The 19,466-nt window shown below is 45.1% G+C and overlaps 1 protein-coding gene across 2 annotated transcripts in view; it reads right to left on the reverse strand.

The window, feature by feature from the left end:
- The window catches only part of NF1 (neurofibromin 1), a 310,275-nt gene that overhangs the window by 79,760 nt on the left and 211,049 nt on the right, over positions 1–19,466 (reverse strand). The window lies entirely within an intron of this gene.

Raw genomic sequence — 19,466 nt, forward strand, 5'->3', positions numbered from 1 at the left:
GGCCCGAGTCCTCTTGGTTAGGACAAAAACAGAAAGAGGTCACCCCTGGGAGATTTCCGAAGAGAAATTAGCTCTGCAGTGACGTTGCTGGCAAGGTACAAACAGCAGCTATTACCATTTGGGCTCAAATCATCCATCATGCTAGTGACAAGGAGGAATAAGGACAATGCTAAACGTTCCTCATGAAACAGGCAGCAATCTTGAGTAGATGGGGCTGATCTTTCCACAAGGCATACATATTCAGATCTGAAGGGCCCTATACAGACATCACTTTCTAACCAAACTACTTTTCCATAGCAGGGATCTTCAAAAGAGGAGTTCGTCGGCAGCTGCCTTTTCAAGGAAGCCCAGGAATATGCTCCCACACACTCCTCCCTGTGTCTTTGGGTCTGGGCATGGCATTCTACTGAAAGCTGGGTACCCAAGGTTGGGTAAAATAATATATATAAATATATAATGAATGAAAATATAATTTATTGAAAGCGCTATGTCATTTTAAAATGATTAAAAAACGTTAAAATAGCACAATGGCATTCCCTGGGGTTGATGTCTCTAACCACATGCCAGACGCGTTTTGGCCTATTTGGCCTTCATGAGTGGTCAATTAAAGCCCCATGTAACACCTGCACTCATTTACAGAAATATATCGAACCAGGCATGTATATTGGTTGTATACTATATTACCAATTACTCAAACATCTGGTAAGATTGACTCTAGTTGTAATACTGGTTTACATATGTCTCCCTTATACGATGTGTGCAGTTATCAACCTAGTAAAGCAATGTTTTAATGAATTAAACTGTTTGTATATGTATATATTTCTTCAGAGGCTGAAGATGTTTGCCTTACATGGTGAGGATTAACAGGGAAGGGGCCTGGTCAGAAGGTGGGAAGATTCCAGGCGGGAGAGGCTGGGTCCGAGGTGTTGATGAAGGACAAGCACCAGCACCCAGGCTGGCTCAGTGCGCTGACACAGGAGACGGAGACAGCACAAACATTCAAAAAAAGAAAGACTGCCCAGGATGATAGGCATGGAAACCCCCATTTAAACTCAATACAAAAAGAGAAACAGGGAGGGTTTAAATCAAGTATGGATATAATGGAGCAAAAAAAAAATCTCTTCATTCAAAGGCAGGGCTATTTCATACTGTTTGGATGGCTAATTTGGGAAAGATGATGGTTTCCCCCCTTCCTCTCTAAGGCGTCATGGTATACTTACAACAAAAAGGAAGTGTGTCATCTCTGTGGTCTGGTTCTCTAAACAGAGAACTAAACACTGTGTTTGGGATGCACGCTTACTTAGGAAACAAAAAAACACCATCACCCACTTCTAGAGTTTGCCACTGTGGTGGCTGGAAAAGAGAACAGCAGTGAACTTAACACAACTCTTCAAAACCAGACTCTTTGCTGGTTTCTCCACCAGGTAAGAGCATTGAGTTGGGCTTCACTCGATCTTCCTTTGTAACATGTATCTAATTGTGGTTTTCAATATAAAAGAGGAAAGTAGCTTATTCAGACAAGTCTTCATGCTTGAACTGTATTGGGGTGTGTGTGTGGAATGCCTCCGACCTCCTGCTGATTGTTAAAGGTTATTTGTCTGCCTGAAGTTTGGAAAAAATACCTGGAAAGTAGAAAGGAACCGGAGAAGAGGGTTACAGCAAACCTATCATACTGCATGGGGACAAAGATGTAAGATAATCTTGTGAAGTGCTTTCAGTACATGGAAGTGACATAGAAATGCCAAGAATTATTATAAAAATAGCCCTATAAATGAAGTGACAAATGATGGACAAAGAGGCCATAAGAGTCAGGTTTTGCTTTTGTGAACATTAGGGAAAATCCTTAACATTTTGCCATTAAATAGCATAGGGTGGTGTCCTTCCAGCTTTTCTGTTAGCCCAAGAGGGAGGATAGGCCCCTTTTGACCCCCTCCCCAAAGGGGACTGTGGCCTGTGGAACCCATATAGACACAAAGCTACAGGGGGTTGCAGCAAGCCCACTCCTTCTCGCATGAGCAAAAGGGCTCATAAGATCCAACCCACAGATAGGAATCCTGCCGTGACAATGGGGGCTCCTTGTGGGTACACACTCATCAATCCATCCATGGGGTCCTTCAGGACAAATTCAAGCCAACTGAAAACTAACTTCTGCCAGCAGGTGAAGATTTCTTCGTTTTGTTTGGCATTTCCTCTGTGATCCCTCCTTCCTGACCAATGTTTTAATTGCTACTTTTATGCCTTTGTACATACTTTAAATTTGGTTTTTAATTTGTTTTACTGATGTGTGTTTGGGATGGTTGATTTTAATGGTTTTAAAATGTAATTTTATCAGGTATGCTTTAATTTGTTAGCCCCCTTGGTAACCTTTGTGAAGACAGGAAGGTGGGATATAAATTTTGTAAAATAAAATATGATGGGATCTAAATATGATGACAAGATTGCCCTTTTCTGGTTGGGGAGGGGTTCAAAGTTCATATAACACAACCCCAAGTCTTGAATTCAGGAGACATTGGTACACTTGCAAATAGGTACTTCGTGATTTTTCTCTGAATCCAAAACTTGCAAAAACAAACATACAAGCAAAAAGAAACACACACACATTTTTGGGAGGGAGAAGTAAAACCTAGGACAGACTGAGGCTCATAGCTGAGTGGAAGAGGAGACGCTTAGCATGCAGAAGGTATCAAGTTCAACCTCTAGTTAAAAGCATCTCAGGTAGCAAGACTGGACAAGCCTCTGACAAAGACCTTGGAAAACTGCAGACGGTCAGAGACAGCTCAGAGCTAGAGGGACCAAGGTCAAAGTCCATAGAAGGCAACTTCCCAAGCTCAGTTATGCTCCAGACATAATGCAATTCGGGGAGGAGAGAGGTATGCTTGAACATTTCAATTTCCATGTGCATAGAAGAACTAGTTTGCAAGCTTTTTATAGGAGGGGGAGATTTTGACTTACAGAAGAGCTGGCAAAACAAGCAAGTGCCTATTTATACAGATGCAGAGAGCATTAAACACTCCTCTGTATGCTTGAACTGCTTTTGTCAACTCAATGCCGGATGTCAAATTTTCCACTTGCACGAGCGCATCTGTGAATGTTCACTTATTTGCTCCCCCCCCTAACACACATACACTGTGTGGCCAAACATTTCATACCTGAAGAGTTACGATTCCAGGATCAAAGCCCTACACACAAAAGGATATACTCTGATTGAGGACCTCAGAAAGCTGTTAAGCTGGAGGTCAAATACTTCTTTCAAGGTGAACAGTTCTATCTATCTCCATGATCATGGTGTCTCCCCTGCCAGGTGAACGGTTGATGTGTTGCTTTTCAGTGCCCGCTTAACTGTTGCCTGGGGCTCTACCTTCCTAACTTCATAGGTCTCATCAGGGTCTTGTCCCCATTGCTTGGCTGGAAAGCTCTGATGTAGCTGAGGGAGGCCACAGATACAGGAAAGGCACCAAGGTGGACAGAGGGAGCTTTCTCTCTTTCTCATAATACTAGGCCTCAGCAGCACCCAATTAAGTTGATGGGCAAGAGGCACAGGACAGACAGAAGGAAGTATCTTTAGTCAGTGAGTAATTAAATTGTGGGATTTAATTGTGCAGCAATGGCCACAAGCACGGGTGGCTTTAAGTGGAGTTAGATGAACGGGGGCAGGTCCATCAAGGGGTACTAGCCATGGCGAATAAAGTGATTCTCCATATTCAGATCTCGCCCCGAAAATGTTGTGGTCTCTAAGGTGCTCCTGGACTCGAATCTAGCTCTCTATATTCAGAGGCAGCAAACCTCAGAAACCCAGCACTAGGAGGCAACATCAGAGGAAAGGCTTGCCCCATATGTGCCCCATACACAAGCTCTCCAGGGCAACTGGTTGGCCTCTGTGTAAAACAGGATGCTGCACTAGAAGGCCCACACAGGCACAACGTCACAGCGCTCTTAACTTAAGGGGTCGATCACCCAAGGAATCTGTGATGAACCAATTGGATTACTTAGGTCATGGTGATAAACCTTTTTTTTCTCGGGCTTCAAGGCAATGGTGACTTCTGGAATAATCTTTTGTACAAGCAGTTTAATTTCAGCACAGATGGGAAAACAGCCATGACATTTACCCATTCCAATTTTAACAGAACACAAGATACTATAAATAATCAAAAGAAATGCTGTTTATATTCTTCTCCAGCATATCTGAGGCTGGAAAGACAGGTCATGAATGTGAGTGACAGGTCTTTAATCTGAGATCAGTTTGCAAGATGAAATTAGTTACACCTGAGATCTGAAGTCAGAACATGAAACAGTTATCCATTTTTACAGACTGTACTAAAGCTTGCAGGCCTAATTGCCCCTTTAACATATTGTACCCTGCTTCATCCCCTAGGGTAGAGTGGATTAGAAATAAATGAATAAATAAGCCATTCCATTACCAAAGTGAAATATACTGTCAATTAAAACAAACAAACATTCAGCAAAATCCTTCTTAACCACTGAAGCAAATGTTCTTCTGGGTGTAAAACTAATTCAGCCTTACCCCTTCCCTATCCTTGCAGGTGACAACTGTCTCATCAACATGAAACTGATGGGCAACTCACATGTACATCTGGCTTTCCTTTTGGGTGCCATCCTAGAATTGTACTTACAAGTGAGAGCAAGTGCTACTGGTGCTCCCTTGGGAATGACTGAAAGTCCTGCACTTCTTACCAGTCAAAACCCAACTAGCCAGGAGCCAACAGAACCAAGCATGGCTGTTACTACAACGATTTCACAGGAGAAAACCACTTCTGCAACACAGACATCTGCCCTCCAACCTGCATCGCCAACAGAGACATCCATCTTCCAACTGACATCGACAACAGAGATGTCAGCTTCCCCCCCATTACCCTCAACGCTACCACCACAGGTGCTGGCAACTTTTTATGCTACCACTACCACCAAGACCGATCAGGGACTTGTGACTCTTGGTGAGGATCAGGCTATGGCTAACAAAGCCGAAATCTGTGAAGAAAACAGTAAGAGACGAATGTTAATTTGCTTCATCATCATTGGGGCTCTTGTCTTCATCTGTGTTCTCCTAGTCTTGGTCACTGTTGTTCTGGCAAGCAAAATGTCCCACCTCAAGAGAAGACAGCCAAGCAAGCGCCTGCCCAGGAGCAATGGGGATTTTCTGAGTGGGAACACTTTGTGGCCACTCGGTTTGGAAACATTGCAGAGGATGTCCAATGAGACAACAGGAACTGATCCAAAGACACAAGGCCCTGGGCAGGAGAGAACAAATGCAGGATACGAGGAATTTGAAGAAGCTGGCAAGAAACTAGCTAGAGAAATATCCAGCAGACAGAAGCACCGAGAGATGCCAGCAAAATCATATGAGGACACCATAACCAGAGTTGAGGTTTAAACAAAATCCGGACAGCCATTTTCAAAACTTGGAAGTTGCACACCACTCTTGTGAGCATACTGCATTCTCGGTAATAACTGCTGCTGGTAATGATTTGAGTGTTACATATAAACAAGCTATTGTGATAGACGAAAGTGCCCCACATTATTCTGGAATCAAGCAGATTTCACAGCTACTCAAATGTGGATATTTCAAAGAAGATTTTAAAGTTACTCATCTAAGAGAAAGGGAACGTCGCTGCTGGGTGGGAAAATAGAACCGTGCAGGCTGGGGAGGACTTCAGCAGAGTCTGCCCCTGCAAACACTCACCAAGATGGTTGAGAGGTAGAATGAGGGTTTACAAGTAAAGCGCTGGATCAATGTTTGCTTCATGCAGATCTCTTCCTGGATGGTTCTCAATGTGTGAAGCACAGGAGGGGCCAGCTCTTGTCTACTTCCCTCCTATATCAGTGGGCATGCTGACTGGACTGCCAACCTTCCTCTGTCCACACAAGAGGATGGGATGTCGCCTCCCACACACAAGGACTCCCACCTTCAGATAATGTCTTCAGCTACTTTAAAGTTGCTCCTCAAATAAAATCTCTAAGCTTTACAAAGGAGGGAGGAAAGCGTATTTCCTTTACATCAGGATTAGAGTAAAGCTTTTAATGCTAATAAACATTTTTATATGAGTGTGTGAAACAGTCGACAACATACACTGGACTGCTAAATGTAAATAACCATCTTGTGGAATACTCAATTTGTTCCAGAGGGAATCTCTTCTGTTAAAACAAGAGTCATCGTTGTTTGGATATCCCCCCCCCCCCAATTCACACAGCTGAAAGTAAAATCTTGATCTGACATAAACAAAGTAGGAGCCAATGCCTTGCCCTTGCTGGTAACGTCATGACTAGGGTGGAATCCCAGCTGAGCCACAAACCTCAGTGGGTGATTTTCAGCTAGGTGCTTGGAGGGGGCATGAACAGTATTCTGAACTTCTCTGGGGAATAAAAACAGAAAATAGTAAAAAAAACTATTATTTGTAAGGCCATTATTACTTTCAAACTCACCAGAAGTCATTTCTATTTTATTTGTTGGTTTTCTTGTTCATGGGAAACAAAGAAGTTTGTTGCCTTGGGATGGTAACTGGCTGCCCCAGATTGATTTTGAGGTATCAACACATGAACCTCAATGAAATTTAATTGTATTTGACAATAGAAGTCAGTTCCTACAAACATAAACACACAATTATGTCTTGTGGTGTATGTTTGTATCCTATACGCATGTTTAGTAACCAATGTAAGTCCAGATGGGTAGCTGTGTGCGTCTGAAACAGCAAAACAAAACAGGGGTCCAGTGGCACCTTAACATGAATAAATTGCTAATCCTTAAGGTACCACTGGACTCTTGTTTCATTTCAATGACGACTCTGTTTCTTTCATAATGTGATAAAAGTAACAGTTCTGTAGAAAACAGAACAAATAATTTTGGCCAGGTTACTAATGAAACTCAACTAGAGCAAATGTGTACCACAACTATATTTCTAATGAAACAGGTGGGGTAACTTTGCAGCCCAATACTTGACATGGGCTGGGGTGCAAAGTAACCCCAGGGAGAGAAAACACACATTTTCCCATCTAAAGTAAAGAAAATAATAAATGGTAATAATTTTCCTTTGAGGACATCATACATTAGACTGCAAGAGACATTATCCTAAAAGGACACAGCAATAGAACCACTCGGTTTTTGAACTTCTGCAAGAAAAAAGCACCCGGGTTAGACCCAGTGTCCAGAACAAGGTTTTAAAACAGTAGGAAGGAGAAAAATTATGCTCAACAACACTTAGCTTTAATTCCACCTTTTTATTTTGCAAATACATGATATCCCTTGACAGAACCGACAGAGCTGTATGTATCCTGCATTTTGGTCTCAAAAGTATGGAATTAAGTGTAGGACATAGAATACAGTGTCCAGAGAATCCAAGCTTTAATTTTTTTAAAGCAAGTTTCTAGCTCTTTGGTTTTAAAATGGGGATCTCCAGAGAACAGGAGTAGAGAATTCAGCACCCAGCCATCTCGCCATTACTTGCACATTTCCTTACCATCATCATTCTATCTCATTTTCCCTTCCACCATTCTACCCACACAGCAGCACCGGCTATGAATGACTGTGGTGGGAGGTTAGGCCCAGAGGTCGATCCAAAAGCAAAGTGTGGGATGCTCTAGCCTAGGATATGGCGCTACAGCATGTGAAGCTTAGTATTTGGTATCACGGGGATTCCCCCCTCCTTTTCGTTAGGTGCCTCTGTCCTGATAAATTACTCCAGGAGTCTGGAAGTTTTTGCCCCCCCCCATACCTCCTTTCCACATAAATCTGGTAATATCTGGACAGGGAAACCATACTGAGCTACATCAATATAGTGATTCCTCATTTTGTAAAAAAGAGAAACACACTGTTTGCAAAACGGGTCAAAATAATATTAGGCCACCCAAGGCGAGAACGGAAATTGCAAAATCTCAGCATAACTCAACTGCTGCAGTTTTCAGTGGGCCAACTCAGTTTTGAATCTCCGGGGCTGGGTCGACAGGCAATGAGATCTCACACTGAACCTTGTTCTGTGGGGTGCCACAGCTGACCCAAACGAGATGCCCGCGGCTCTGCCATGGACACAGCCACAAATGTTTGGCTTCTTTCTCCTCTCCCATGTCTCAGATCTGTAAAGATGTGATGGCAAACCTTGGTTGAAGGAGCTTCAAGCTTGCTTGCTCAAGCTCTTCTCCTGAAGTGAGTGAGCTCATTATTAATAGCTGACACTGAAAATTCTCCTACAATCAAAACTTAAGTCACTGCTTCCTTTTAACAAAGGAGGTGCAGCCACTGTTCCTTGGCAACTTATTTTTAAGTGAGAATGCATTCTGAATTGAATAAAAGCCAAAGGGCCAGCAACAACAGTGCCAGAAACCCCATGGAAATCTAGATGTTGGTGGAGATATTTAATTTCCTCTGCCTCCATCAAGAACAGCAGCAGAGGTCTGGCAAAGTCTTCTCCTAAAACATCACAGCTCAAGAGTGCCAGATCAGATGAAGTGACCAAAATCCAAGCACCTTAAAGAACAAAAAGAATGCCAGGGTACAGGCTTTTAAGAGTCAAAGCTCCCTTTGTCAGTTACTGGACCCAAATCTTGCTCTTCTACTAAAGAACAACATGGCTGCCCACCGGAAACAGTTTAATGAGAGGGAGACTCACCTGACCAGGGGCTATGCTGGGGACCAAATGCAAAAACCAGGGCTGGCCTGAGGTTAGGGGGTTGTTGGTTACCCATGAGCCAAACTACTGTGTTGCAGGCAGGCATGGGACAACCCAGGCTGTTAGCACCACTTTCGAGGAGGAGAATTTTGCCATTTAAAAATGGCTGCAAGGGCCTAATCCCACATCGCAGCGGTACCATGAGGTCTCTAGAATCATAGAGTTGGAGGGGACCACCAGGGTCATCTGGTCCAAACCCCTGCACAATGCAGGAAATTCACAACTACCTCCTCCCCACCCCCAGTGACCCCTACTCCATGCCCAGGTGGCCAAGATGCCCTCCCTCTCATGATCTGCCTAAGGTCATAGAATCAGCATTGCTGACAGATGGCCATCTAGCCTCTGCTTAAAAACCTCCAGGGAAGGAGAGCTTACCACCTCCCAAGGAAGCCTGTTCCACTGAGGAACTTCTATCGCTGAAATAGTGTTGAAATAGTTGTAGAGGGCTGTTTTGGTACTTGAAAAAGCCATGGGGGGGGGGAGAGAACAACAAATGATCATATGGAAATTTTGAAATAGCAAAATCCTCCTCCAAAATGGCATCTGTGGCATCCCACATTGTGCAGGGGGCCCCATGCCTGCCCATAACGTGGAGTTTGGGTCTGTGTTACATGTTTGTTTGTTTTTAAAAAAAGGAATTTAGCTGAAGAAACAACTGGGAATATGTCTCATACTAGGGGGAGGGCCTTGCAGATATTCAGACCACTATAAAACCAGTTATAATGTGGGACTGCACAGAAGCCACAATGATAAACAGGGCCTTCACAACAATGGCACCTCAATTCTGAAACTTGTTTCCCATCTGATGGTTTGCTTAGCTCCACGGCTGCCTGCATGCAGGCAGGCCAGAAGTAAAAACATGGCTGTTTCAGAAAGCCACAGGGCATTTAATAGTTATTACTCAGGGGCCTAATTAGCTATTGGATATAATTATGTTTTACAGACTAGGATGAAATTTATTGGGAGGGGAGGAAGAGGAGGAAGATAAACAACTGGGCAATTCCCTCCCCCATCAAAATCTCCCTTCCCAGAATACTTCCTGAGGGCAACAGCAGGCCAACTACCCTTCCCCGGACACTCCTGTTTAGGGCTGTTGAATTAAAAAAAATTCGGTATAGTTCAGATTCGGCTGAATTCGGCCCGTTTAGATTCGGCATATGCTGAAGTCCGAACTCCCCCACTTCGGGTCCGTGCAATTCGGCGGGAATTCAAAGTTCGGGGAAAAAATTCGGCCGAATAAAGCCATTAAAAACACAACAGCGCCTTTCCGCGGCTCTGGGGGGGGGCATTTTTGGGGTTAGAGGTCCCAAACTTTCAGCGGAGCTTCAAAGGACCTTTCTTGCCAGACCCCCCAAGTTTTGTAAAGATTGGGTCAGGGGGGGCTGAGATATGGGCCCCGAAAGGGGTCCCCCACCCTTAATGTGCATCTCTGAGCAGAGCTTGTCGCCCACGCACAAAGCTCCCAGCCCCGACAAACAGCTGAGAAGTTTGCAAAGCAACACAAACAAGTAAAGCAACACCTTTGCAACTGTGCAAAGCATGGAAAGGGACAGAGGCAGCTAGCTATGCATAAGGAGCAGGAGGGGTGGAATTTCCCCTTTTGCATCGGACTCGGGACCAGGAAAATGCATTCTTTAAGTCACCATTTGAAAATCAGTTTTGAGCAAGGATCAAAATAGACCTAACCAATCTTATGAATGAGGGAAAACCTGAGGATACACAACTGAAGCCCCCCCTCAAGCCAGGGAGAGAGAGACTCGAGGGGGCACACCCCCCCAGGCAGAACGGGCGAAAGCCCCCTTTGGCTTCCCCCCCACCCACAGAAACTGCTCCCTCCCCACACACACACAGACTCTGCTTTCCCCCCCCACACACACACACAGGAAAAAAAGTATAGATTAAAGCCCCCAAAGGGGTCTTACTGTGGCTGTCTTCTGTTCCATTAGGAGGGGCTGGGAGGAGGACTGGGTAATCCAAGACGATTTCATTTAAGCATGGGATGTTTTGCTCTGGAGATGCATACAGGGTGATCCATTCATCCCAATAGGGAAAAGGGGAAAGCCCGTATCTCGGGGAGACCCAATGTTTACAAAACTGGGGGGTCTCTTAAGAAGCCTTGTCTGAAGCTCCACTGAAAGTTTGGGGTCTGTACCCCCCAAAATGCGCCCCCTGCAGCCACAGAAAGAGAAAAGGGGGGGAGCCGATATTTCTGCCCCCACTGAACCCATCTTTACAAAACTTGGGGAGTCTCTTAAGAAGACTTGTCTGAAGATATCTCAAAAACTTGGGGGCTGCACCCCCAAAAAAGCACCCCCTGCAGCCACGGAAATGGAAAAGGGGGGAGGGAAAAGGGGTAGAGCCCATATCTTGGGACCCCCTGACCCAATATTTACAAAACTTGGGGGGTCTCTTAAGAAGGTTCGTCTAAAGCTCCGCTGAAAGTTTGGGGTCTGTACCCCCAAAAATGCGCCCCCTGCAGCCTTGGAAAGGAGCGAATGTGCACAAGCACCCCCCCCACACAGGAGGATTTCTCTCTCTGTCTCCCGGCCGGGCCGTACATCAGCTGATTCCTCCAGTACTCAATCCTGACTGATTGGCCTGAAGAAGACCCAGCTTGGCCACTGATTGGCCGAGGGAGGAGAATGCTGCTTACTGACGGTTATGCTGCTTACTGATGGCCCGAATTTGCCGGATTTATTTGTGAACTCCCGAACTCGCTGCATTCGGCCCCCCCTTTTCCTGCCATTTTTGAGTTCGGTTCCTCCCGAACTAAAAACTGCCAAATCAGGGGAAATTCGGCTGTTTTTCAGTTCGGGCCGAACCAAATCGACAGCCCTACTCCTCTTCCTTTCCTCTCCTGCCTCAGCTTTAGGGTTGCCAACCTCCAGGTACTAGCTGGAGATCTCCTGCAATTACAACTGATCTCCAGCCAATAGAGATCAGTTCCCCTGGAGAAAATGGCCGCTTTGGCAGTTGGACTCTATGGCACTGAAGTCCCTCCCCTCCCCAAACCCTGCCCTCCTCAGGCTCCGCCCCCCCAAAATCTCCCACCGGTGGCAAAGAAGGACCTGGCAACCCTGCTCAGCTTTTTTCGTCTTCTTCCTCAGCTGCCTCAGAATGAAAGGAAGGAAAGTGCCGCCTCCTGCCTGGTGTGGCTGCAGGAGCTCCCAGGGCAGGGGCCGGAGCAGCGGGGCCAGCAGAGCAGCAGCACCGAAGGGCCTCTACACAGAGAGCCCAGGCGTCCCCTTCCCCACTGACGCTGCACAGTCATGCACCATTTCAAAACAACGGCGAGCTGCTTGGCAACAACTTTCATTTATTAAATTTCTTTGACAAGGAGCAAAACAGCAAGTGGAGCAGCGAATCACCCTTGGAAACCAGCTTTTTCGCTGAGCTGTGAGGAAGAACTCCAAGAGCTACACAACACCCACTCGCAACCACACAGGAACACAGCGCTTCCTATTCACGGTTACCTCACAGGCCGACAGCCAGTACAGGAATTGCTCATATGGAAACACATCCAATGTTGTCAGTGGCATGTAACGCAGTTTAGCAGACAAAAATGTGGAGGAAACCAGCCCCATGTAACCAGTCAAGAGCCAAGCTAGACATCCCCTTACTCCCATGGCCTTTGCTTCCATGGACTGCGTGAAGGGCTCTCCCTCAAGCCAAGGACCAAGAAGAGTGTAGCGTTGAGAGGATCAGACTGGGAACTGGGAGACCCAGGTTCAAATCTGCACTCTGCTATGAAGCTTGCTGGATGACCATTGGACACAACACCCTCTCTCTCTCTCTCCACTTAACCTGGTGTTGAGAGGGCTAGAGGTTCTGGCTTCCTCCTTTCTCTCTGTCTTACTGGGAAGGAGGGAACCATGGGACACTTGCAGTTAACTGGGCCTGCTCTTCCCCTAATGTTAAGGAACGTTAGTTGCGAACCACGAAGGTCAGCTGATGCCTCTTCATTTTACAAAAAAAAAGCTGTTCACCTAAGGGAGAGTCTGGTATGACCACTACCACCTTCTCAAGAAAGAGGAAGCCACCATCTTCACTCTAATAAGAAAACACCCAGCTGAATCTGACAGCCAATGTGGTGTAGTGGTTAGAGTGCTAGACCAGGATTTGGGAGACTTGGGCTCAAACCTCCACTTTGCCATGGAAGCTCACTGGAAGGCCTCAAGCTAGTCACACACACTCTTGACCACATAGGGTTGTTGTTAAGATAAAATGGAGGAGAGGAGAAAGATGTTATGAGCCCATTTGGGCTCCCAGGTTCCCAGTAGGGAGAAAAGCAGAGTATAAACATCTTAATACACAGGAAGAAATCTGGTGCTTCCGTTCATTTCTAGTCATCCTTTTATATGAGGACAGCTTACAGAAAGAGCCTTTCAGAGTTCTGAAAGTGAACTCTGATTTCACTGAGCGAGCATATATATATGCATTCACCCTAACCTGGATAGCCCAGGCCAGCCCGATCTCTTCAGATCTCAGAAGGGTTGGCCCTGGTTAGTATTTGGATGGGAGACCACCAAGGAAGTCCAGGGTTGCCTTGAAAACCCTACTGGGTCAGCATTAGTCAGCTGCGACTTGACAGCACTTTCCACCCCCCATGTATGCATTCATTCCCCCAACTGACATTGTTTGATCAACAATCGAGAACTCTTCCCCAAAGACTGTGTTGCCCACACATCACCCTTCGTTTCTGCAAACACGAACATCCAGATTCTCAAGTCATCTCTTGACTTGATACTTCCTGCACCAAAGGGCGATACACTTCCTCTTTATGTGAAAATAGTATCCTTCTGCAATGCAAGAGCCACTCGCCATTTAACACTCTGTTGCCGTGTGCTCACTTCCTTACTCTTGAAATATTAAAATGTGAACTTAAAAACGAGAAGCTGGTTAGTAATAGGAGACACTATCACCCAGGTAAGACAGACTTTATTATTGCTTCTTTATTATTGCTTAGAAAAACGGCAGCAATTGGTGGGAGTTGCAAAATTGGTATGGAATACCCTGCAGCTTGGTTTCAATTCAAAGTTGCATGTTCTGCACACTAGAGACTTAAAGGGGCCTGAAAACTGAAATGCTATTTTGTTTTCCCCCCTCGACCATGGTCAAAGTCGGTGCATTAAAAAGAGTAATTTTCAAGCCTCTGATTAAAGCCTGATGAAGCACTGGGATCTGCGCTTTCTCCAGTAAACTACCATCGCCAGGCATCCCATTGCCACACACAAACAAAGGGAGACCCAGTACGGTACCGTGGTTAGAGTACCGGACTGAGGCTTGAGTTCAAGTCCTCAACTTGTGACAAAGCTCACTGGGTGAGCATGAGCAAGGCATACTTGCAGCCTAACCTTGGTCCTACGAGGGTAAAATAGAGGAGGGGGCACTTCACTGCTGAGCTTTTGGGAGGAAGGTGGGCTCAAAACGAAGGGGGGTTGACAAGAGGGCACAGAGCTCGGAACTCACTCTGAACTCTGCTTGAAATAACACTTCAGTTCAAACGGAAAATGAGAACAAGAGAGATGAGTCAGGTGTATAATACATGACAGAAATAAGCTTTCCCAAAAGGCAGTCCAAATCTATACAATTTTTAACTTACTATCTGAATGTAACTACAAATGCAGGTATTTACTTCCATATGTATTTGTGGACTTCACTACCTCACCCTCGCTAATAAAATTCTGCATGTAGCCAATTAAATGAAAAATGGAAAGTCTTCATTAAACATTATTTGGACCAGCTAATGTAAATTTTGGGTATTTCTATTTTAAAGAATATTGACATTAACTGAACCAAAAAATTGCAGATGAAGCTTCAGAGTAATATTTACTTTTACTGTCCTAGAAATCAGCTATATTTGCTTAACTTAGCTTAAATCAAAATGCCTTTATTTCTCTTTAGCAGTGTTCTAGCTCCCACCTGACATTTCTAGCGGAGTGAAAGTTGTTAAAATGTTAGCATCCAAAGGCCTCCGAAGCAGTTGGGAGGGGCCCTGGCAGAACCTCTGTTTTGCACACAGAAGGTCCCAGGTCCACTCTTCAGCATTCCTAGTTAACAGGATCAGGTGGTAGGTAATATGAAAGACACATACCCGAGTCCCAGGAAAGCTGCTAACAGTCTGAGTGGATGACACTGACCTTGATAGACCAAGGGTACTGGAAGGCAGCTTCACGAGTTTGCTCATTTACCCAGGATAGCTATTATCTGTCCACATGTTATACTATAGGACAGACACAGAAAGTACAACCTTCTTCAATGCATGGTCTCCTTTCTCCCAACCTAAGCACTATATGCCATTAGAAACAATTTAATTAAATGCCCCTAATCCACAAAGATTGCCTGTTGTATCTATGCCATCAATCAATCAATCGACCTTTATTGGCATATACACAGAAATATGGTGTAAGCAGTACACAAAATTCACTGTCCATACGTTTTCGATTTAAATATGGTGTAGACTTTAGTCCTTATATTGACAACATCCATCAAAAATTCCGCCACCTTTAAAGTGACTTCAGGAATAGTATCATTTAACAAAAACAGGCATACAGAGAATTCTTGGCTAGATTTCATTTTATCAATCAAGGGTAGTTTTTTTTTTTTTTTTACGAGGACCGTTGTACAGGTGACAATTTATGATTATATGTTGTAACGTATTATGTTGACTCAAGCCATATACACATATTTTTTAAAGGAATATTTTTAAACCTGCCTGCCATTTAGTACCACCGAAGGGAGGGCATTCAGCCTGGCGAGCATAAATGCCCTCCGTTGAAGGGGTTCCTCAAGTATATCAAAGTACTACGTCTATGCATGACCCTACTACTCTGGTCTCCTTCCAATCAGGCTCTGCTGAGGGAAGGGGAGCAGACTTTTCTGCTTCTCTGTATTGGGTGTAATCACCTTAGATGTGGAGACATGGAAGAATGAGCTGCCTCAGAGGAGGAAGCCCATTTTGCCGCTGAATGAATCGATTCTGAACTTGACTCCTTCCAACAGAGAGACATACTCAGAAGAGGAATAAATGTACAATTTTCACATTGATATGCTCTAAAAGAAAACCTTTTAAGGTGTGTCTTCAGCTCTCATTCAGGAGGAAAAAGTATGTCCCCACTATCAGAAGTTTGTAAGTACTGATGGGACCTAACTGGCTTTGTCCATTTTGTCCCCACACCTTTCTAGGGCCTGACAAAAGTTCAATCCATGCCAATTCCCCCCCCCCCAATAACCCTCACACTGGACACAGAGTGGGGCAGGGAAAGAATCTATACAAAGTTCTCACACACGCTTATTATGTTACACATTTTGGGGTTTCCCAGATAAATTATTTTTTTACGATTCAGACTCCCGATATCCCTCACACTGGAAACAAGTCTGTTGTGAAAACTAACATGTGTTTCTTCAGAGAAGGGCTGAACTCTTATAGGGGGAGGGGCTCAGGCTTAATGCTTTGCGTGCAGACCATTGCAGGTTCAAACCTCTCCCATCTGCAGTTAAAGGAGCTCCAGTAACGTTCCCTGGGGAAGACCTTTCTCTACCCAGGTCCCTGGAGATCCACTGCCAGTCAGAGTAGACAACCGGTCCAAGGTCTTGGTATGTTCAGTTCTGAGTGTTGTAGCAAGAAACTAATGTGCACCGGCTGTAACCAAAACCCCAGTATGCACTTTGAGAGAACATGAACTAGTAGTCTGAGAACTAACTGACTTTCTTTTTTTTTAATCAACTACAGAAGAGTTAGTCAGCATAAGATGAAAATGGGCACCAATCCTATTGTTCTCATTTTCTTCTACGGACAACTGTGGTTCAGCCCCCTCTCTGCTGAGATCAAGAGGCCGTCGAATCCTTCACTTCTAGCCACTTTCCAGGCACCTACTACTGTAAGAATTGGCCCCACAACCCAGCCCTTCAGGGACAGAGAGTCAGTCAAAAATGAAGGGCCCCCAGAGTCCACTGCTACACCCACGGTTACCTCAGCACAAGAAAACAAACCTCATGATGGGCACGTAATAGGGGCAGTGGTGATTGGTATCATCTTGATGGCTATGATAGTAGTGATTGTCAGCATTTTCCTATGGAAGAGGTTGAGGAGGACAGTTCTGGCGGATCCACACTGGGCCGGCCGTTCCCCATTTGCAGATGGAGATGTGATAGAAATCTCCGCAGGCAAAGAACCTGTGCAAAGCTCAAAGCACGACTCCGTTCTCTCTCTCTTGCCTTGGAAGTTTAACAAGAACCCGCTGCTGGTGGAAAATGTCAAGGGTCAGCTGTCTGAACCAGAGCAAAGCCTGGATGATACATCTGCAGACGGTGCTGATAAAAGGGACAGCCGGTCAAGCCCCACAGCAACCGATAGCTCCGTTTCTTCCTCAACAAGCCTGCAGACTCCGATCTCAGATGGACCGTGCAGCTTGACCGACATTCCACTCCAGCCGGATGACCTCTTACCAGAACCAGCCGATCTGCCCCCTCCACCCAGCTGGATTGGTGAAGTTAGTGAGGACCTCTGTCCAAATGGCACTGAGCCCTTTCCATTTCAATCCCCTGCAGGGACTCTGTGTTTGGTACCGCCCAATTTATCTTGTGAAAAGCCAGCCGAGGCGTCACCGCTCCCTCCGCCACCTGAAGACTTTTTCTAAGCTCAGACTCAAGAGCAAACTCCACATGCCCCATTCCAAAGCCCTTTCAGAACTAGCAGGAAAGCCAATGTCATCTTTCACTGCTGCTTACCTGCAGCTTTTTGCGCTGTTGCTTACTTGGACATAAGAAGAGTACTGCAGGGTCAGATCAGAGGGCCCGTCTATGCCAGTGTCCGGTTTCTGGTAGCATGTCAGCCAGATGCCTCCAGGAGGCACACCTGCAGCTGCTACCCACCTTGCCAAGCCATATGCAGAGCCATACTGCTTCTGATCATGGAGGTTCTGTTTAACTACTGTGGTAACAGCAGCTGATATGTGTATCATTCGTGAGTTTCTGCTCCTTTCTATTTGATTCATTTTTTGGCCAAGACGTACTTTTTTTTTAAAGGAGGCTTTTTGTCTTTGCTAATTATCTGCACTGGCCTCTTCTCAGACTGGTTTATATCTTTCCTGACCTGCAGCATGCATTTTATCTGCACTTTTACTATGGTGGACTTAAGCATGCCAAAAGGAGTTGGCCCTCCTGACTCTCTCCCTTTCAGCTTGTCACTTCTTTCCCTTTTTTAAATTAAGCACAGCCATATCAGACTTTCTAGGCAACTTCTCCATTCACATGCAGGACAAATTTGATCACTATTCCCAAATGGTTTGACCATTCCCTCTCATCCTAGATCCTGGAGTACTTCCCAAGATTAGGTCAAGGATTCTCTTCCCTTAAGTTGGCTACGGGACTTACTATTCTGAAACACAGCCAATTTACTGTATCTAGAAATTGGTTTGTTACAACCTTAATGTACAGTCTCACCTCAGCCAATCCTAGTTGAAAAATCACCATGGTGACATTTTTGCCTTTGGCAGCCACAGGAAATGATACCTTTATATGTGGATTTCATCTTCGCCATTTGAGATTTGCCTGCAACACCAGGAAAGTGCCACGAAATTACCTCGCCACCTGTTGAAGTGCCCACTGTTGTAACGGTGAGGTGGGCATGGGAGGGAGTTTTTTACATTGCCAGGATGTGCACGGTGGACTTTGCCGTTCCGAGAACCCCTGCTCACCAAGAAACACAGCAACCACCCTTGGGCTCCTACCATTCCACCTTTGGGTGCACAGGACAGGAGGGCAGTCTTGGTGGTTGTGCCCACATTCAGGATGGCCCATCAGACTTCATCTCTTACAACCCAGCGCCATATGAGAACATTTGTTCATTTTTAAAAGCACTGCCAACTTAGTGTCATTAAGCATTCCAAATTGCTTCTGATATCCATTATTTCTATTGTTCTGATTGAGATCTAGGTTGAATTTCTGTAGTACCCGACTAAGTTTTTTTTTAATGATGTAAATTGCCTTGGGGTTTTTAAATAAAGAACGCAAATAATGAAATATTTACACTCTAATGGTGTTGCTAATTTGTGCGTTTTTAACTATCATGCATAGCACTTTGCAACTTTTGAGAGCGAGGACATCAGTGGAATTGCTATACAATGGGAGAATACAACAAAAGGGAGCATAAAAATCCAAGAGCCATATTATGCTACTGTTCTGCTGAGGCCTATATCACATTAGACAGGAAGCTGGTACATTGTGGTTTACTTAATCTACTCTCCAACACAGAGGGTGTGTGTGTGTGCATGTGAGAGAGAAAAAGAGAAAGAACAAGTGCACACACACAAAAATTAAGCACAACAAAAGATTAAGACCTGATGAAGTTTTTCTGAGTAGGTTAAGTTTACAGAGCCACTGTGGTATAGTAGTTAGCGTGCTGGAGAGACCCTGATTCAAATCTCCACTCTGTGACAAACCTTAGTGGGGGAAGGGTCATAGAATCACAGAATTGGAAGGGACCACCAGGGTCATCTAATCCAACCCCCTGCACAATGCAGGAAATTCACAACTACCTCCCCCACACACCCCCAGTAACCCCTACTCCATGCCCAGAAGATGGCCAAGATGCCCTCCCTCTCATGAACTGCCTAAGGTCATAGAATCAGCATTGCTAACAGATGGCCATCTAGCCTCTGCTTAAAAACCTCCAGGAAAGGAATGCTCATCACCTTCCGAGGAAGTCTGTTCCACTGAGGAACCGCTCTGTTAGAAAATTCTTCCTGATGTCTAGACGGAAACACTTTCGATTTAATTTCAACCTGTTGG

Source organism: Euleptes europaea, chromosome 19 (assembly GCF_029931775.1).
Source record: "Euleptes europaea isolate rEulEur1 chromosome 19, rEulEur1.hap1, whole genome shotgun sequence".
NCBI lineage: Eukaryota > Metazoa > Chordata > Lepidosauria > Squamata > Sphaerodactylidae > Euleptes > Euleptes europaea.